At 41.9% G+C, this 22,601-nt stretch overlaps 1 long non-coding RNA gene across 1 annotated transcript in view; it reads left to right on the top strand.

The window, feature by feature from the left end:
• LOC149456916 (uncharacterized) overlaps window positions 1–22,601 on the top strand; it is a 160,626-nt gene that overhangs the window by 55,708 nt on the left and 82,317 nt on the right. The window contains exon 6 of the long non-coding RNA XR_016313783.1: window positions 10,073–10,154. This is a non-coding gene — a long non-coding RNA (uncharacterized LOC149456916). The remainder of the gene's footprint in view (window positions 1–10,072; window positions 10,155–22,601) is intronic.

Below are 22,601 nucleotides of genomic sequence, written 5' to 3'. Positions count from 1 at the left end.
TAGGGTCTTCTGTCATACAGGATTGTCATGTTTCTGATGGCTTATACCTGTCTATGGTGCATAATTAAATTCCATTGAGGTTAGCTTTTTTGGTGTGTAGCCTTTTTTCTCCCCCCTTCTTTTGTTTTTGATATAGCTTTAGAATGGTACTGGTGTCAGTACCGAAATTGCCTTTACATGAAAGTCAGAGAGCCTGGAGACATATAATAATCATACTGTGCATTCTTGGTAAAGCCAACATAAGTATTGCCTACTTCAATAAAAGGTGTTATGATATCACCCCATTACCTTGCCTCATATTTTATTAGGTAGCACCCTTCCAGACATTCTGGTGGCACCTCCACTTTCAGATATTGTGCGTGTCTTCCCCAGCGTTTCCTATTTTCCTGATTTTTGACATTCTAAAGCTATACCTATCCTGCCATACAATTTGTTTTCATAAAATAGGTTAAATGTTGTTGAACCATATACACATTTATATTACACATGGCTATTCACCAAATGCTGTGGCTGCCCGACTAAATCATTATGCTTCCAGACAAGGCAGGGACCGGGACTGTCATACTACTCATACTCAAAACACTTTATGGACTACAATAGTAACTTTACATGGTTGTGAAGATCTAAGGTCTGCACACCCACATTCCAGAGTCTTTGGCAGCTGTCAGAAGCTGTCTGCTGACCTCCATTTATCTTCATGATGAACAAAGGTCCCTGCAGGGCACATAGTATGTTAGCACAGGCCTGCATATCAATGGGTCAAAAATGCAGCTGTATGCATTTATGGTCTGCTGATGTGCTGTCAGCCATGTCCTGCAGGAGCCTGCCTTCATTATATAGATGAAAAGAAGTCTACAGGCTGCTGCTGAAGCCCACCAAAGCTGACGAAGGGGTATGGGTATGGAGAATTTTGGCTCTGCATTCGTGTGTAAGGGCACCCTTAAGGCTGTGCATTGGATGTTGCTATTTGATAAGCTTTGTCCCTTTAAATATCATATTTAATAGTGATAACTCTGAACCTACAGTATTATTATTATTATTATACAGGATTTATATAGCGCCAACAGTTTGCTCAGTGCTGTACATTATAACATTATAATGGGAGACAGTACATGAGACAGTACAGTAACAATATGATTCAATACACGAGGGGTTCAAGGGCCCTGAACCTTGGAGCTTACAATCTAGGAGTGGTGGGATGCTTTATTATGGTCCTGTAGCAGGCCCCTTCCTACCTTCTTGGGGTCCCCCCACAGTGGTGGAACACCAGGGCCCGGATGCAAGTGCGACCTTTGCAACCCTAGTAGTGGATAGTGGTACAGGAGGAAATAGCTGTGGGGGGTGGAGTGGTAGGAAGAGTGGAGGAGTTCAGTAATTAGCTGAGGGTGGGGTAGGCTTCCCTGAAGAGAGAGGTTTTCAGGGTGAGCCTAAAGGTGAGCAGAGTAGGTGATAGTCTGATGGATTGGGGTAGGGAGTTCCAGAGGATGGGGGAAGCCCTGGAGAAGTATTATTATTATTTATAGGTGTAGCAAAGTTGGAATTGTGCCACCCTTAGAATCATTTAATGGAAATAATAAACAATTATAAATGTTAGCACCCAAAACTCAGCCTTGGGGAGAGATTATTAGATTGAATTAGCCACTGCCTCCTTTTATTATATATTCGAAGATATATTTGAGGGATCTCTACACATTTTAAGCTCCACCCATCCACTTTACATTCACAGGTAGATTCTCTAATTATCTAACATTACAGTGAATGACTAAGATGGACTAAGCTAACATCACGTGGTTTTGTGCTCAGGACACGCTGTATGTGAACTCCAATGGAAACATCTTTTTGCTGGAAGATAATGGAATCATACCAGCAAACAGTGGCGGACTGACCATTCAAGCACCCGAGCACTGCCCGAGGGCCTAAGGTCAGTCAGGGGCCCCTTGAAATGCCCCTGGTACCTTTTATAGGCTGTTTTGGGTGTGCTTTGAGTGTGGGCAAGGACACAGGGGCCCCATGATCCCCTATTGCCCAGGGGCCCGATGAGTTGTCAGTCTGCCCCTGCCAGCAAATCAACACGAACAAGTCAACTCCCAATCCACAAGTTTGCCAGAGGGATCAACAAAGCAGAATGTGCAAATTTGAATCAGAATGGGCCAATCAGTGTGAATATTCATGAACCACAGCAGACCATGCAAGCATTTAAAGATTAAAGAGTTGATTTGGTGGCTTCATACATATGGGCAGGGGCGGACTGACCATTTGGAAACTCGGGCACTGCCCGAGGGCCCGGGGTCAGTAGGGGGCCCCATGAGATGCCCCTGGTACCTTTTTTATAGGCTTTTTTGAGTTTGGGCAAGAACACAGGGGCCCCATGATCCCCTATTGCCTGGGGGCCCCATGAGTTGTCAGTCCGCCCCTGCATATGGGCACTTGCAATGCAGCCTTGTATTATCTGATTTTCTGATCTGCTGGCAGATCTGTGGTTCCCTTGTCAGTTGGCCTATGGCGGGTTAAAGTGGCTGTAAACCCTTACATATACTCAGTGAAGTGACTGGCCTCAGGTAATACACAGAGATAAAACAAATCATCCTACACAAGTTGTACCTGTTTATCTGTAGCCAGCTTTTCCCTACATCCATTTAGTGCAGAATTTACACAGGTTCTCTCAGCTCTGAAAAGCAGGGGACAGGGAGCTGAAGTTACATCAGTAGTGAGCTCTGAGAGCTGATTGGAGGGAAAGGACACACCCCCCTCCACTCAGCTCACAGGAACAGAGATGAGGCTGTCAATCTGCTGGAGGTTCCTCCCCTGTCACCATTTTTCTCTTGTTGTCAAAACTTGTCAGAAGTGACTCATGCTTATAGCAGAGGAACGAGGCAGTGGACAGAAATGATACTTAGTGCTCTGGACTGAGACAAGTACACACTATAGAAAGATGTGCTTTGTTCATATTTCATGTCTGAGGTTTACTACCACTTTAAGTCATATGTATGTGAAATGTGTTTTTTATAGCTGTTAGTGGCTTCAGCGTCATCTGTTTTCTTGTATCTGCCTATTAACACAAATCTAGATCATATGGATATATATTAATTTGACATCATATACAAAGCTTATTGTTTAAATTGTCTATAGTAAGTTCATATTTCATGGCTGAGGTTTTCCAACCACATTAAAGGCATGTGAAATACAAAAAAAAGGTTTTGTGGCCTCCATAGATGTTAAGGTTATAGACCTTTATTACATCCTTCACTTGGAACAAATAAAGAATAGAAAGGAAGGCCAGGAAAATGCAAAAAGTAGAAATAGATTGAGCACTGGGAAAGAAAAAGGATTCAGAGAGAAGAGAGAAGGAAGCGTAGAAATCAAAGGAAAGAAAACAAAAGGGGCCTCCAGTTAGTATTCAGTCTGTATATTTCCCTGAAGGCCATAAGGCTCAAATTATAACAGTCAAAGGAAAGATTGGTGGCTAGGAGAACTAGAGCAGAAGAATGTCACCTGCACACCGTGGTTGCCCAATGTGGGTCGAAAACGTTATTCAGCGATCACATTCTTACAGCAAGAGCAATGTTTGAGAGTCTCGCAGGACCCTTCATTAGGCATGGGACGTCCCATGCCTGATTAAGGGGTCCTGTGAGCCTCCGAAACTTTGCTCTTGCTGTAACAATGAATATAGTTTTGGATGCACATTGTAGATCCACAGCATGCTGGTGACATTCTTCTGCTTTGACTATCTTCGGTTCCATTCAGTTGCTTTGACCGTCTTCGGTTGCTTACATACACAGCCATTTTTTCAGGAACGTGTGCATTAGGATTGTGTGTAGGAGAACTAAATCCAGGGATACCATATTTCCACAAACTTTGAACAACGTTCTTGTAGACTAGCCTTCCGTTCCTCCATTCTCATGTGCTTAAGTTCATCAACTCATTATCTTAGTTGTGGTTGAGTTCATCAACTCATTATCTTAGTTGTGGTTGAGTTCATCAACTCATTATCTTAGTTGTGGATGATCTCCAGTATCCCAGCTTGCCCTGCATGTGCTTCTGGATTATCGCTTATGACACCCAATCACTACAGATAAATGTATGTGTACACCATCACTTGTGAAATGCAGAGGCAACAGGGCTTTATTGTTTAAAAGTGTTACTAAACCCACATCAGTAAAATCAGTCTGTATATGCAGTAAAGCATGCTTGTTATATTCACTGTGGAACCTAAAGGGTTAATCCTTCACATTGTGTTAAAAGGCTGTTTGATCCTGTTTTCTCAGATCCTCCCCTTCTTCCACAGTCCACAATTCATCTGCTGATAGTACAGAGCCATGGGAAGCACTCTGCACATGCTCAGTTTGATCTGTCTTGCTGGAGAGGGTTTTTTGTTTTGGGGGGAGGATGCATGTGATCAGCACAGAGCCAATAAGCATTGTCAAGACAGAGGGTCAGGGGTCAGGCAGCCTCATGGGACAGTCAGTGGAGTATGAAAACTCCTCCTACAAGATTAACCAGTGCTCAGCTATACATTGATAGAAGTCACAAGACTGCCTTATACTGCTGATGAGAAAAAAGTATTTAGACGTTTATATTTACTAAAATAATTGCATTTCCATGTTCTGTGTGCTGTGGGAGACCAGATATAGTGAATGCTGGGTCTGGGGAGACCAAATATAGTGAATGCAGGGTCCGGGGAGACCAGATAGAGTGAATGCAGGGTCCGGGCAGACTAGATATAGTGAATGCGGGGTCCAGGGAGACCAGATAGAGTGAATTCAGGGTCCGGGGAGACCAGATATAGTGAATGCAGGGCCCGGGGAGACCAGATATAGTGGATACAGGGTCCAGGGAGACCAGATATAGTGAATGCAGTGTCCGGGGTGATCAGATATAGTGAATGCAGGGTCCGGGGAGACCACATATAGTGAATGCAGGGACCAGGGAGACCAGATAGAGTGAATGCAGTGTCCGGGGAGATCAGATATAGTGAATGCGGGGTCTGGGGAGACCAGATATAGTGAATGCAGGGTCCGGGGAGACCAGATATAGTGAATGCAGTGTCCGGGGAGACCAGATATAGTGAATACAGGGTCCGGGGAGACCAGATATAGTGAATGCAGGGTCCGGGGAGACCAGATATAGTGATTGCAGAGTCCGGGGAGACCAGATATAGTGAATGCAGGGTCCGGGGAGACAAGATAGAGTGAATGCAGTGTCCGTGGAGATCAGATATAGTGAATGCAGGGCCCTGGGAGACCAGATATAGTGAATGCAGGGTCGGGGGGGACCAGATATAGTGAACGCAGGGTCCGGGGAGACCAGATATAGTGAATGCAGGGTCCTGGGGAGACCAGATATAATGAATGCAGGGTCCTGGGGAGACCAGATATAGTGAATGCAGGGTCCGGGGAGAGCAGATATAGTGAATGCAGGGTCCGGGGAGACCAGATATAGTGAATACAGGGTCCGGGGAGACCAGATATAGTGAATGCAGGGTCCGGGGACACCAGATATAGTGAATGCAGGGTCCGGGGAGACCAGATATAGTTAATGCAGGGTCCGGGGAGACCAGATATAGTGAATGCAGGGTCCGGGGAGACCAGATATAGTTAATGCGGGGTCCAGAGTTTAATAATCCTTAAAGCAGGTTCCTTGAAATAGGTAACTTGCATTTATCTTTGCCTATAGATAGGCAAAATTCCTATCGAGAACAACAGTAAAAGGGGCTGCTGCAATGAGCAAGCAGCTGGGGATATGACCAGGGCCTAAATGCAATCCCAAATAATTAGGTATTATTTCAGCAGAGTGTAATTTGGGGCTGCAGAGTCACCTACCCTGAGACATGATTGTCTCAAGTTCCTTCTCAGTGTAGAAGTACAGAATCACATAAGTCAACCATAAACAGAAGGTTCTTATACTATCAATAGGCAGAGAAGTGTCATTCCTCACCAGGGAGCTACAACAATACCACAAGCCAGGGGTATCATGCTGCCAGAGAGGTGATGTTACTGGAGGGATGCCATGCTGCCAGAGGTGCCCTGTGATATCAAAAGCCGAAAAGTGCTGTTCTGCCAGATGGTTTTCATATCAACGGAGACTGATGCCAATCAATGCCATGTTCGCAGAAGAGTGTTGTATTAATATAGGGCGGTCATGCTGCTAGAGGGGTAATAATTTACTGGCTTCTGGTTACCCTACCCACAATATTTTCAGATAATTTTCAAGTACAATTTGCTATTGCACATTTTGCTCCAGGCACTGTTTTGAACAACTGTGACATGATATTCTCCTTATGACACGTTTGCTAATGTGGAATAGAAAATATATTTATTTACAATTTGAAAAAAGAATTTAAATTAGAAACTCAATTTATAAAATGAACTGATGATAAGAGATTAGGGTAAATATAGATTGGAATGTAATATGCTAAGAAACGTGGATTCTGCAGCAGGACAGTCCTGAAAATCTGGAGGTATACATGGGCAAATCTGTGTTCGTTCTGTATTTTAATTAATGTGGTTGGCAGCTGGTCTCACCTTCTGGCACCTCTATTTGGCCCAAAAAGTAAAATGTCACAAGCTGCCACATCCCAGACAAACCTCTATGTTGGAGGACTGTACTATTGTTCAGTTTTGGACACCAATTCACAAAAAGGATATCAGGGAACTGGAGAAAGTACAGAGAAGGGCAACCAAACTAATGGAGGAGCTCAGCTATGAGGAAAGATTAGAGGAACTGAATTTATTCACTCTTGAGAAGAGGAGATTAAGGGGGGATATGATCACCATGTATAATACATAAGGGGGGATATGATCTCCATGTATAATACATAAGGGGGGATATGATCTCCATGTATAATACATAAGGGGGGATATGATCTCCATGTATAATACATAAGGGGGATATGATCACCATGTATAATACATAAGGGGGGATATGATCTCCATGTATAATACATAAGGGGGGATATGATCACCATGTATAATACATAAGGGGGGATATGATCTCCATGTATAATACATAAGGGGGATATGATCTCCATGTATAATACATAAGGGGGATATGATCACCATGTATAATACATAAGGGGGGATATGATCTCCATGTATAATACATAAGGGGGGATATGATCACCATGTATAATACATAAGGGGGATATGATCACCATGTATAATACATAAGGGGGGATATGATCTCCATGTATAATACATAAGGGGGATATGATCTCCATGTATAATACATAAGGGGGGATATGATCACCATGTATAATACATAAGGGGGGATATGATCTCCATGTATAATACATAAGGGGGGATATGATCTCCATGTATAACACATAAGGGGGATATGATCTCCATGTATAATACATAAGGGGGGATATGATCTCCATGTATAATACATAAGGGGGGATATGATCTCCATGTATAATACATAAGGGGGGGATATGATCTCCATGTATAATACATAAGGGGGGGATATGATCTCCATGTATAATACATAAGGGGGGATATGATCACCATATATAATACATAAGGGGGGATATGATCTCCATGTATAATACATAAGGGGGGATATGATCTCCATGTATAATACATAAGGGGGGATATGATCACCATGTATAATACATAAGGGGGGATATGATCTCCATGTATAATACATAAGGGGGGATATGATCTCCATGTATAATACATAAGGGGGGATATGACCTCCATGTATAATACATAAGGGGGGATATGATCACTATGTATAATACATAAGGGGGGATATGAACTCCATGTATAATACATAAGGGGGGATATGATCTCCATGTATAATACATAAGGGGGGATATGATCACCATGTATAATACATAAGGGGGGATATGATCTCCATGTATAATACATAAGGGGGATATGATCTCCATGTATAATACATAAGGGGGGATATGATCTCCATGTATAATACATAAGGGGGGGGATATGATCTCCATGTATAATACATAAGGGGGGGATATGATCATCATGTATAATACATAAGGGGGGATATAATCTCCATGTATAATACATAAGGGGGGATATGATCTCCATGTATAATACATAGGAGGGGGATATGATCTCCATGTATAATACATAAGGGGGGGGGGGGATATGATCATCATGTATAATACATAAGGGAGGATATGATCTCCATGTATAATACATAGGGGGGGGGGTATATGATCATCATGTATAATACATAAGGGAGGATATGATCTCCATGTATAGTACATAAGGGGGGATATGATCTCCATGTATAATACATAAGGGGGGGGGGGGATATGATCATCATGTATAATACATAAGGGAGGATATGATCTCCATGTATAATACATAAGGGGGGATATGATCTCCATGTATAGTACATAAGGGGGGATATGATCTCCATGTATAATACATAAGGGGGGATATGATCTCCATGTATAATACATAAGGGGGGATACGATCTCCATGTATAATACATAAGGGGGGATACGATCTCCATGTATAATACATAAGGGGGGATACGATCTCCATGTATAATACATAAGGGGGATATGATCACCATGTATAATATATAAGGGGGGATATGATCTCCATGTATAATACATAAGGGGGGATATGATCTCCATGTATAATACATAAGGGGGGATATGATCTCCATGTATAATACATAAGGGGGGATATGATCACCATGTGTAATACATAAGGGGGGGATATGATCTCCATGTATAATACATAAGGGGGATATGATCTCCATGTATAATACATAAGGGGGGATATGATCTCCATGTATAATACATAAGGGGGGATATGATCTCCATGTATAATACATAAGGGGGGATATGATCTCCATGTATAATACATAAGGGTGGATATGATCTCCATGTATAATACATAAGGGGGGATATGATCTCCATGTATAATACATAAGGGGAGATATGATCTCCATGTATAATACATAAGGGGGGATATGATCTCCATGTATAATACATCAGTGGTTCATATAGTGAACTCGGTGTAGAGCTATTCACCCTGAAGTCATCACAGAGAAAAAGGGGGCACTCTTTACGTCTGGAGGAAAAGAGATTTAATCTCCAAACACGGAAAGGTTTCTTCATAGTAAGAGCTGTGAAAATGTGGAATAGACTCCCTCAAGAGTTGGTTTTGGCCAGCTCAGTAGATTGCTTTAAAAAAGTCCTGGATTCTTTCCTAGATACACAGAATATAAGTGGATATTAATATTTATACGTAGTTGATCCAGGGAATATCCGATTCCTCTTAGGGGATCAGGAAGGATTTTTTTTCCCTGCAGGAGCAAATTGGATTATGCTTTATGCCTTCCTCTGGATCAACTGTGGGTATAGGATTGTGTATACACACAATTGTATATACATTTTTTATCCTTTTGTTGGTTGAATTGGATGGACTTGTGTCTTTTTTTCAACCAGACTATGTGACTTTTTATAAATTAAACAATACATTGGAGGAGATTTACTAAACCTGGTGCACATGGAATCTGGCGCAGTTCTGCATTGTAACCAATCAGCTTCCAGGTTTTATTATCAAAGCTTGATTGAATAAGCTGATGTTAGAAGCTGGTTGGCTACCATGCACAGCTGCACCAGATTCTGTATGTACCAGTTTTAATAAATCTACCCCATTATATCTTCTTCAGTCATCCTGATCAGTCACTACATTCATTGCATGGCAGATTGGCATCCAAGCAATCCCAGCTTCTGACTTGGCCAACCGACCGACCTGATGGTGGCACTGGGCAGTACAGACTGTCAGGATCTGCTAGTGATGGTATTGTTCACCATATTATTAGATATGTCTAATAATACCTAATAATGTCTGTATAGTCAGGATATAAGATGGCTTATAAATAACATCCGGCTGTCTGCCTTTATGCATGCTTGTTTTACCTTCCATTTTCATTTGCATAATGTATGTGTTCTTCTTAATATGCTACATTCCCTATATGTCAACACCCACAGAAAACCTATAAGCAGTGGTAAAATGTAATTTGCACTACAAGACCCTTCCTTTTGCAGTTTCCAACATTTAATTATGGTTTACTACTTCTTTAGGTGAAGAAAGAAATCATTGGTGCAAAAACCGGACCTCTCGTGTTTTCTTGGGATCCTCGTTTTCTTCCTGGCATAACACCAGGTATATTGCATGTTACTTTACATTTTTATATTCTATTCTTGTACCTGAAAATAATCTTTTCTTGCATGTAACAACAATGCAGTAGCACACTATGGGGTTGATTTACTAAAGGCAAATAGGCTGTGTAAGTGCAGTTGCTCCAGAGCTTAGTAAATGAGGTAAAGTTTCAGTTTGCAAAGAGTACCTAATCACACGCAAGGAAAAAAAACCTGCATTTTTGCTTGCACATGATTGGATGAGGGAAGTTCTGCTCATTTATAAGCTCTGGAGCAACCGCACTTGCACAGTCTGTTTGCCCTTAGTAAATCAGCCCCTTAATTTCCTCATCAGGAGCAAAAATAAATATTTTTATAACATAGTTCATAGGACAGTAGTGAAAGGAGCAATTGTTTAGTAGAAAGAATTTAAGGGATCCATCCTAAAACTGCTCAAAGCTGAATTATGATTGGTTGTCATGGCAGGTAGCAAACTATTGCTCTTGCCTCTATTTTTTTTATTCAGGTTCTCTAATCTTTACAGTAATTCAGTTATTTTTTGACTACTTCTTGTGTGCTGAATTTGCACCCAGTGTGATGTATTTCTATCTTTGGGAAAGCAATCTCCAGTTCAAACTTTGCCTGTAATGGGGATTCTGGAAAACTGCCCTAAAGAGGAACTTCAGTTTGCTCCTTCTTTCCCCAGTGCCGCCATCTTTATTATTTTGGTGCATGCGGAGATGTGCTAAAGGGCTCTGCCCAGCATCTGGGTTCCAGCAGAGCCCTGTGGCATTTCTGCACATGTGCAGAGGTTTTTTTGTGCATGCACTTACATGCCAAGCCTTGGGACTTCCATACCAGCCAGTCTTCGCTTTGGGAAACCCAAGCATAGAGAAATGTCCTGCAGGGCTCTTCCAGAACTTGAAGCCTTGTAGCAAAATGATATTCAGTTTAAACAAATATAAATAATGATAAAGGGAGGATAAAATGAATGTTATTTTAGGGAAGCCTTTCTCAACCACAGAAACCCTTGAAATACTTTTCTGGTCTCAGGGAACCCCTGGTAATAATTACTATATCTGCCGCTCAGAGTACATTGGTTTGATGGTCACAGGAACGGATGCTCCTTACTTTTGTGGTCATTGGGAAGAATTTCCCACTTCCAGGTAGCTAACAAATCATTGGTGTCAGTAATTGCTTATTTGAGAGACAAAAGTTTTCCATTGCCCAAGGAACCCCTAGCAACCTCTTGTGGAACCCTAGGGTTCCACAGAACCCTGGTTGAGAAAGGCTGATTTAGGGTGAAGATCTGCTTTAAGTCAACCCAGATTTGCATCAGTGTTTATGCTACAGCCTTCTAGCTGCAGTCTCAGGATTCATAGCTACTAACAGGCCAAGGGAAGCGGGCAGTAAAGCTGGCCATGGATGGAACAAAATTTCATTGGTTCACCAAGGACTGGCTGGATTTTGATCAATGTGTTACCGTGCCTGTTCCACAGAAGTCAGCCGTTAGATTGACTTTTGTTGAACGTGCTTTTTGGAAAATTTTTCTTGATCATCTGGCTGTAGTCCATTGTGTGATAAGTGTATTATGACAGCAGAGAGTTTCATTGTCAGAATACAATGTCCCCAGTGGGGAGGATTCCTCCATCCACCTCACTTGTGTGGATGAAGGAGTCTGTTTTTGTTTTTTTTTTTTGAGCCAGCTGGATGATCAAAAAAAAATGAGTCATCTATAGGCCAGCTTTAAACAATATGGCTGTATAATAAATACTGTAAGTCATTGGCCACTGGTTGTAAAACCAAGATGCATTTGCCTGTCTTAGTGAATAATGGTTGACTGCATGATGGAAGCTTTGGCTTCACACACAGGTTGGTGCTTTCTTCCTGGAGCTGCCACATTGCATGTTACTTCTAACAACATGTCATTTTGAAAAAACTACTAAAATTGCATCATGAAAGGTCCACCACGACATAAGCAAACCTAGCTGGATCATGTGTACATTTGTTTTCATTATTTATGATGTATGTCAAGATAAAAGGAACCATTTAAATATATTAGAGAAAACTGAGAATTATCCACTTTTGGAGTCTTCAGTTTTATAATACGTTCCTACCCTTCCAACATCTGTCTCTTCAACCTTGCAGTAGAAACAGAAGTTCCTAATATAGAGGAGAGAGAAACAGATTCAATAGATCATTCAGTCAGAAACTACATTTCTTTGAGCCTTGAGACTTGGACTATACCAGATCTGGCCATACAATTTAATGTGGAATTTTGGAAGATCTGGATATGCTCTTTTCAGACTTCCAGATAAGGGTGCTTAATGGGCAAATCTGCCAAGATAATTGGCCTATGTATGCCCCCCTTAAAGAAGAAGTGCACTTTGGTAGTACAAAGCCCCCTATTCCCCCATTTACTCTCTTAATCAAATTCATGAATGTAAATGCAGACCCCAGGTGCAGCTTTGCGCAGCTCTAAATTCTTCCAACTGCCTGGGGGGGCAATGCCTCTATGGCACTGCTCATGTATAGATGCCAGCCAAAGAGAATTATGACCTATCTCCCTCTGCCAAGCGGCACATGGGACTTTGAATCAAATTGCAATTACTTGACTGTACAAGTAATACTACATCATGCTACTGCTAGCATCAGTGCTCAGCCATTATAAAATGCTAATAGTCCATGGAGTTGATTTACTAAAGATAAATAGACTGTGCAATTTGCAAGTGCAGCTGCATTCAGTTTCCCCGGAGCTTAGTATATATGGCAAAGATCTGCTGATTTCTATCACCCAATCATGTGCAAGCAAAAATGCTTTTTTTAAATTTTCTTTGCACCTGATTGGGTATTCTTTAGAAAGTGAAGCTTCACCACGTTTAATAAGGAAAATGAATGCAACTTCCCTTGCAAAGTGCACAGTTAGTAAATCTACCCCTAGTGTTCAGCAACACAAGGCTACAATTTGCGAGCATTTGCATTACTGTATTTTTTTTTTAGAAACTACATTATAGAAGAACTCCGCCAAGTACTATAGGCATCTAAACCGTTCATATTGTATGATCTCAATGCCATTCTATAAAAAGAAAAAAACTTCCAAATAACTGCTTGTTTGTGGGATGCCCACTTTTCTGTCATCCAAAGAATTGAAAAGCTATACTGCCAGCAGGGGCGGACTGACCATTTGGAGACTCGGGCACTGCCCGAGGGCCCTAGGGCAGTAGGGGGCCCCATGAGATACCCCTGGTACCTTTTTCACAGGCTTTTTTGAGTTTGGGCAAGGACACAGGGGCCCCATGATCCCCTATTGCCCTGGGGCCCAGTGAGTTGTCAGTCCACCCCTGACTGTCAGTCATTATAATTTAGTGGATGGGTAAGGGGGGGAAAAATTATAGTTGGGTTCTAGACTGCAAAGTAGCTTCTCTGCCATTGTGAAGGAAACAGGTAAAGGTGTTAATTGGCTGTCATTTACTGAATTCATCGGCTTCTCAGCCCATCTGTTCATTTACATATTAGCTGGCACAATAACAGCCCATTGACATTTTGGTATTTAGAACCGCAGTTGTTTTTTCATGCGTGTATTGTAGTATTTTTTATGTGTTTCTATGCAGTTTAGCATTTTGTAATTTCTGGGAAAAGTGATACTTTCTGCATTTAGTGTTGCATTCAATAAAATTCATACAAAAGATTGTATTTTACACGCCGAACAACTCATCCACCTGAAAAGCGTAAACCTGGTGGAAGACAACAGCTTGTGTGTTTTTTAAAATATTGTTGAAATCTGTACCATTGAATACCATTGAACACAACTATGGGGCATAATTAAAGTAGAACTTTAGTCAGAAAACTAGGTCCTGCACAGTCACTTCAGGCTACCACCTTCTGCAGGTATAGCCAGGGGTGGACTGACCATTCAAGCATTCGGGCACTGCCTGAGGGCCCGGTGTCAGTAGGGAGCCCCATGAAATGCCCCCGTTACCTTTTTATAGGTTTTTTTGGGTGTGCTTTGAGTGTGGGCAAGGACACAGGGGCCCCATGATCCCCCATTGCCAGGGGGCCCCATGAGTTGTCAGTCCGCCCCTGGGTATAGCCATGTAAAACATTAAAAATATGTGTCTGTACTGTTTAAAATCTGGTAATATACTGTCTCACCCCTTAAACCTGAAAGTGATCATTTATTATATTGCAACTTACAAATTCTCAGATGTGGTGACTGCATTAGGTTTTTTCTTTAGGCTCTTTTCTTTATTTTCACCTGGTGATCCTGCTAGTAAGTCTGTTGTTTTTCAACAGGACAAACTGTCCTGTGGATGTATCAGTTAGACTGATGAGACAAACCATTTAGCACTGTTAGGAGTACTTACAATGGCCAGCTTTTATTCATTGATGTAAAACCTTTATCGAAAAAGGAACAAAATTTCACATTCTTAAGAAGTATTAGCTGGAGTTTGGCTTCACTTTGTTAGTTCATCTAAATCTACTAGTCCACCTAATGCTCCTTGTCCCAAGGTGTCTCTGTTGCTTCATCATGCAGAGCGGGGGCACTCTAATACAATAGGTGTGTTACTGGCCAAATCACCAGGGGAAAAAGCCTAAAAAAGAAGACTAATGCAGCCACCACAATTTATAATTGGCAAACTTGAATATATTACATTTTTGCAATTGGGTTTATTATCGCTTTAAAATGCATCTGAAGAAGCAGAGATGTGGGAATAGGTCCCAGATTATATAGGAAAGCCTTAAATAAGTCTTGCACACACACTATATACACATAGGTAGGGGGTTATTTACTAAAACTAGAGAGTGCAAAATCTGGTGCAGCTCTGCATAGAAACTAATCAGCTTCCAGGTTTTATTGTCAAAGCCTAACTGAACAAGCTGATGTTAGAAGCTGATTGGCTGCCATGTACATCTGCACTAGATTCTGAGTGCTCCAATTTTATTAAATCTCCCCCATACATGTTTCAATAGCAGGGACGTACGTACAGGGGTTGCAGGGGTCCAGATCGTGACCCAGCCCCATGCTCTAGGGGGCCCTGGCGGCCACCTGTAAACATGGATAGGAGGGGCAGTGGAGGTGGTATGTAGTGAAACCAATCCCTCCATGCAGCTGCTGAATGCCCACTGCAAGGAAATGGAGGGCACTGGTTACTCTAGAAGCTGCCACTGCCACCTCCTATCTTTGTCCTGCTGCCCCAGGCCCCTGTGTGCTCCCCTGGCCCCCCCTGCAGTGCTTCCAGGTTACCCCCTCCCACCTCTCTCCGGCTACTGCAAGGGATACTGTCAGGATGAAGAGTGGGGAAGGGACTGGTAAATCTGTCATTTGCTGGCCCCTTCCTTGTCTTAATGAATAGTCAGTGATCGGTTCTAATCACTGACTTTTTTTTTCACTCATTCATAACTGATGCACAGTAAAGTGTGTTTACTATGCTTCAGTTTATGACTGAAACAGAAGCTCTGCACGGAGCTATTCCTGTCTATTCATTCTGTACTGCTGAGGCTGTAGAGATGGAGATTGAGGTGTTTCAATCTCCTTACTGTGCCTCAAAGGTGAAACATCAGAGGTCTGTTTAGACTCCTCATAATTCACCAAAGCTAAATTTTTGTTAAAAAAAAAAAAAAAAAATGGTAAAAAAGAAATAAATAAAATAACATGGGAAAAAAAAACAAAAACAAACTACTGACACCATTGGTGGAACTACCAAGGTTGCAAAGGTAGCACTTGCGTCCGGGCCCTGGCGTTCCACCACTGTGCGGGGACCCCAAGAAGGCAGGTAGGGGCCTGCTACAGGCCCATAATAAAGCATCCCACCGCTCCTAGATTGTAAGCTCCAAGGAACAGGGCCCTCGAACCTCTCGTGTACCGCATTGTATTGTTATTGTACTGTGTCATGTATTGTCTCCCTTTTCAATGTACAGCGCTGAGCAAACTGTTGGCGCTTTATAATTACTGTATAATAATAATAATATCCCACGACGGGAGTAAAGGGCCCCATGATCAGAGGAAAGGGCCCCATCCAAGGACAGGGGGCCCTTCTTGGTTTCTTGCACCGGGGCCCTGAAGATTCTAGTTATGCCTCTGGCCAATAGTATTAGATAGCAAACACAAATGCTCCTGTGCTTGGGGATGGACTCGATGCAAGCTACAACCACATTAAGAATGTCCTGGAACATGCACACCTTGCTGCCCTCAACAGACCGGGGGAATCCAAATATACTGAATGAGGAAAGAACAAAGAGAGGGCGCACAGGCCTAGTGCATTACCATAAAAAATGTTTAATAAGAAATAAAATAGGTGTTGTACTCACAAACGACAATAAAGTCAAGGCACATCATAAAAGAACAGCTGGGTCAGCACCGCGCTGAGTAACAGTCTGTAATGGGGAGTGTAGACATCCAATAGGCTGACGCGTTTCGAGGACTTGCCTCTTCCTCAGAGCTCTGAGGAATGTATAATTCGAAACGCGTCAGCCTATTGGATGTCTACATTCCCCATTGCGGACTGTTACTCAGCGCGGTGCTGACCCAGCTGTTCTTTTATGATGTGCCTTGACTTTATTGTCGTTTGTGAGTACAACACCTATTTTATTTCTTATCAAACATTTCTTATGGTAATGCACTAGGCCTGTGAGCCCTCTCTTTGTTCTTTCCTCATTCAATAATATTAGATACCAGAATCAGAGGATTGCCATCACTACATGATTTTGTGCAGTAGTTAAAGACAATAACATTCAAAGTAAATTCATAGAGTAAGTGGGCCGTGATCCGGATTCATGCGCAACACAATAACATTTTCATATGACTTCCGTTGGCTTATAAAAATGTCACAATGAATTCTCTTTAGGAATGTGTGACTACTGACCTTCCGCCTCCACCTGCATATTGAAAATAGTGCTTTATAAACTATTGTGTTGGTTATGTTAAGGCTGGGAATGCCGGGCAAATATATCTCATTTTTTTATATGTGTATTTTTTATTTTATTTTTTTTTATTTGACTGTCATAATATCTATTCCTATCATGACATCCCTATGGTATTATACCGTGAGCCAATGTTTTTATAGTAGGAAATATACAACGTATGTGTATGCATATATGTGTTCATTTATATATACTGCATATGGAAGAAGACCTAAATAGGATTGCGACTTCAGTAAATAAACTTGGAGCAGAGTTCAATTTACGGATAATATGCGCCTGGCACCCTGTGATTGCATGGCACTCGTATTGTTTAAGGCCGTCTACTATAGAAGTGCAACTGAGCTACTGCCAAAATGATTAGGCTGGATTCAATTTGTAACCCCACTCCATTGAATAACCCCAGTCCAGATTCTCCTCTCCTTATTACAGAGCCCCTTCCCCTTTTATTCCAGGCTTCCCTGGCTCCATGGCTTGGCCTATTACAATAAAACCTATAATAAAACGTGCTACCCCGAGCTGTACTGTGAGTGTCGCCAGTAACGCTCCTCTCTGATCTGCATCTAATTGGTTTGTAACCGATTTTCAAGGAGATTAATGACAGACACCAAATGCCACAAAATGAAACCACGCCAAACAGAAGCGCACAATGAAGCGCTACAATTCCTTTCAACAGTCTATTGAACAAAATACACAAAGACGCCACAATTGGCTTATGACATAAATAAAGCAAACCCCCACTGTGTTATCTATTATTAATTCCACTAAAATAATTTGGCTGTCACATATAAAACAAAAAAAGAAAGTTACGCGAAAAAGCACCCCAGCAAAGCACATTGATAAAGGAACTCTATCTGAGGACGAACGGAACTTACATTTATGTTGTGGAACTATTTTAGTTATTTTATACAGTAAGGAAGTCGTTCTATGCTGTAACCAGGGGCGGACTGACAACTCATGGGGCCCCTGGGCAATAGGGGATCATGGGGCCTCTGTGTCCTTGCCCATACCCAAAAAGCCAATGAAAGGTACCAGGGGCATCTCATTGGACCCCCTACTGACCCCGGGCCCTCGGGCAGTGCCCTAGTGCTCGAATGGTCAGTCCGCCCCTGGCTGTAACTTAAGGGTGTGAAAGTGCCCCCTTACCATACACTATTAAATGCCCAAATCTTTTTAGAAATGGTAAAATTACCTTTCTGTTTAACTTGATCTACTATTTTGATTAAAGCGGTATTAAACCCAAAAGCAAACATTTTATTATATTGCAGCTTACCAATTCTTAGATGTGATGGCTGTATTCCTTTAGCCACTTGCGACCTGCCTGCAGTACATGTACTATGGGCGAGCAGCATGGGTACTGGTACGTCATGGCCAAACTTCTGGGTTTGGAGCGCCCCTGGTTACCTGCACTGTGATTGGACACAGCACACATTCAGCACCTGATTTCAGCCAATGGTTTTGGCTGAAATCAGCTGATCGCTGTGTCCAATGACACACAGACCTATGCAGGGGCGGACTGACCATTTGGAAATTCACTGCCCGAGGGCCCAGGGTCAGTAGGGGGCTCAATGAGATGCCCCTGGTACCTTTTTCATAGGCTTTCTTGAGTTTGGCCAAGGACACAGGGGCCCAGGGGCGGACTGACCATTTGGAAACTCGGGCACTGCCTGAGGGCCCGGGGTCAGTAGGGGGCCCCATGAGATGCCCCTGGTACCTTTTTCATAGGCGTTTTTGAATTTGGGCAAGGACACAGGGGCCCCATGATCCCCTATTGCCCAGGGGCCCCATGAGTTGTCAATCCGCCCCTGCAGGGGCCCCATGATCCCCTATTGCCCGGGGGCCCCATGAGTTGTCAGTCCACCCCTGGACCTATGTGTTTACAAAACACAGAACTCTGTGTACAGGGAATAGCGATCTGGCTGTTTATTCTCCCTGCAAAGCAGGGAGAATAAGCAGCCATACAGTAAAGTAAAAGAAGCACATATAACACACCTTACACATTGTTAATGTACCATCCAAACGCACAAGTTCCTGCATTAAAAATGGCTGTGTGTATAAGTGGGTGCTGCAGCGACCGTCGGCTGGAACTGAACAGAATCAGCAAGGGAAAATGTCACCAGCACACCGAGGATCACCAATATGGGTCCAAAAGTTTGAATGAACGATCACATAGTTCCAGCAAGGCAACGTTTCCGAGTGTCGCAGGAGCCTTTCAACAAACATGGTCACATGCTTGATGAAGGGGTCCTGCGAGACTCCGAAACGTTGCCTTGCTGTAACTATGTGATCGTTCATTACACATTGTTAGGCGCACAATTTACTCATTGATTGTCCCTAAATGTTAACCCCTTCCCAGCCAGTGTCATTAGTACAGTGTACAATATTAGCACTGATCACTGTATTAATTTCACTATTGATGTCAGTGCCAGTTAGTCAGTTAGTGTACCTACCAGCCAGCGCTGATCACCACCATTACCAGTATAACATCACAGCTGTGTAAATTCTAGTATATACACTATTATTTGTAGACACTATAATATTCACACAAACCAATTAATATACCCTTTTTTTTGTATCAAAGACATGAAGCAGAATACATTTTGGTCTAAATGTATGAAAATTTTTTATTTTTTTATTGGATATGTGTTCTAACAGAAAGTAGAAAATATTGTTTTTTCCCAAAATTTTGGGTCTTTTTAGTTTATATAATGAAAAAATAAAAAACTCAGTAGTGATCAAATACCACCACAAGAAAGCTCTATCTGTGTGCAAAATATATTATAAAATCAATTTGGATACAGAGTCGCATGATCGAGCAGTTACCAGTTAAAGTAGCGCATTGCAGAATAGCAAAAATGTCCTGGTCATGAAGGGAGTAAAATCTTCCAGGGCTGAAGTGGTTAAGGGTGTGAAAGTGCCCCCTTGCCATGCACTACTAACAAGCCCCCATAACATTTTAGAAATGGTAAAATTACTTTTCTGATTACATATATTTTATTGCAGCTTACCAATTCTTAGATGAGATGGCTGCATTAGTTTATCTTTTTTTAGGCTTTCCTTTTTTTATTTTCATCTAGTGATTACGTTTTTCAAAAGAACAAGCTCACCTGCAGATGTAGCAGTTACAGGGATTAAACAAACCATTTAGCATTGACGGGGGGCTGATTTACTGACCAGATTTTATTTATTCATGTAACACCTCTATCCCAAAAAGGAAAAAAAATGCTGTAACTGCTTATAAAGTATTATCTGGAGTTTGGCGTCAATTTGTTAGTGTGTTTAAATCTGCTAGTATATCTAGCACTCCCCCCCCCCCCAGACTGCCCCCTGTGCTCCTTCATCCAGAGGGAGGGCACTCTAAGGCTTCATGTACACAAGTAGCTCCTAAACTTGAGTTTAGGCACTTTTGGCAACTCCATAAAAGCCTGTGTCCTTGTACACATAGGCTTTTAGCAGAGTTTAGGAGCTGCCTCGTTTAGGTGAGGTCAAACCTCCCCCTCCTGAACCTGGAAGAATCACATTCAGGATAGGAACGTTTTGATCACCGACCGCAGGAAAACGCAAAACGGCAGTACCGCGGTTGCTGCGTTTTGTGTTTTTCAGCGGCCGGCGGTCAGGGTAGGCTGGTGTTCATGAAGCCTAATACAGGAGGTGTGTTACTGGCTAGATCACCAAGGGAAAACAGAGGGGAAAAAATCCTGAACATACAAAATGAATACAGACACCACATCTAGTGGTTGGTAAGCTGCACTATATTACACTTAAACCGCTTAAAATTTAAATTCACTGGGAAGATTAGTGTACTGCTGTTTCCCCTGCCCCAGAGCTCTGAGCTCCATATGCAGCTGGGAACAGAGAGAATGTGATCACTTATATAAAACGGGAAAAATATATTTATATATTTATATATATATATCTATACACAAAGGTTTTGTCTTTCTATTCTATTTTTAACTAAATGGGTTGTTTTGCAAGGCGAGGGTTTCCATATACTGAGCTGCAGAGAAGCTTAGGATTCAAATCTGCCTGCTTCTCCACGGCTGTTATATACTCAAGTGTCCAGCTATAGTCAGATAGTGGAAAAGATAAAAAAAAACAAAACTTTGTGATTTGTTACAAGCAGTGACCCACTTATACTTTATTATATATGCAGTCCTGCCCTCTGGTTTCTATCATACGTGACAGACAATCCCAGTGGGTTTCAAAACCTCATCTATTGAGTTAGGTAAAAAAAAGAAGATTCCATTTGCTCCATATGCTCTGCTTTTACTAGCGCCCTATTGTACTGCTGCGTAAGAGCTAATTGGGAAATATAGTTGCATAGTTACATAGTTACATAGTTGCATAGTTACATAGTTGCATATTTACATAGTTACATAGTTGCATAGTTACATAGTTGCATATTTACATAGTTACATAGTTGCATAGTTGCATAGTTACATAGTTGCACAGTTGCACAGTTACACAGTTGCATAGTTACATAGTTACATAGTTACATAGTGGCATAGTTACATAGTTGCATAGTGGCATAGTTACATAGTTGCATAATTGCATAGTTCCATAGTTCCATAGTTGCATAGTTACATTGTTACACAGTTGCATAGTTACATAGTTGCATAGTTACATAGTTGCATAGTTACACAGTTGCATAGTTACATAGTTGCATAGTTGCATAGTTACATAGTTGCATAGTTACATAGTGGCATAGTTACATAGTTGCATAGTTGCATAGTTACATAGTGGCATAGTTACATAGTTGCATAGTTGCATAGTTACATAGTGGCATAGTTACATAGTTGCATAGTTGCATAGTTACATAGTGGCATAGTTGCATAGTGGCATAGTTACATATTTGCATAGTGGCATAGTTACATATTTGCATAGTTGCATAGTTACATAGTTGCATAGTGGCATAGTTACATAGTTGCATAGTTGCATAGTTACATAGTTAGTCTGGCACAAAAAAGACAAAAGTCCATCCAGTTGCAACGACAGAATGACTTAAAGCAGTATTAAATCCGATAGCAAGCATTTATTATATTGCAACTTGCCAAGAGATGTGGTGGCTGCATTAGTTTCCTTTTTTAGGCTTTCTTTCCTCTATTTTCATCTGGTGATGCAGCCATCAAGTCTGTTTTTCAAAAGCCCAAGCTCTCCCGCAGAATGCATCAGTTTCCAGGGATGAGACAAACCATTTACCACTAGCAGGGGTGATTAAAATAATCAGCATTTACCAGGGGCGGACTGACCATTTGGAAACTTGGACACTGCCCGAGGGCCCAGGGTCAGTAGGGGGCCCCATGAGATGCCCCTGGTACCTTTTTCATAGGCTTTTTTGAGTTTGGGCAAGGACACAAGGGCCCCATGATCTCCTATTGCCCGGGGGCCCCATGAGTTATCAGTCCACCCCTGGCGTTTACGTATTCATGTAAAACCTTTATCCCAAAGGAAACAAAAATGTTTGCTGTAACTGATTATAATGTGTTAGGCTCCATGTACACGGGACACTTCTGAACGATGGAAACTGAGTGCTGGAAAACGTAGGTTAAAAAAC

The sequence above is a fragment of the Staurois parvus genome, unplaced genomic scaffold, assembly GCF_062004578.1.
Source record: "Staurois parvus isolate SC_StPar_1 unplaced genomic scaffold, SC_StPar_1.0 ptg000342l, whole genome shotgun sequence".
NCBI classification, from domain to species: domain Eukaryota; kingdom Metazoa; phylum Chordata; class Amphibia; order Anura; family Ranidae; genus Staurois; species Staurois parvus.
This window is presented reverse-complemented; position numbering and strand designations above follow the sequence as displayed.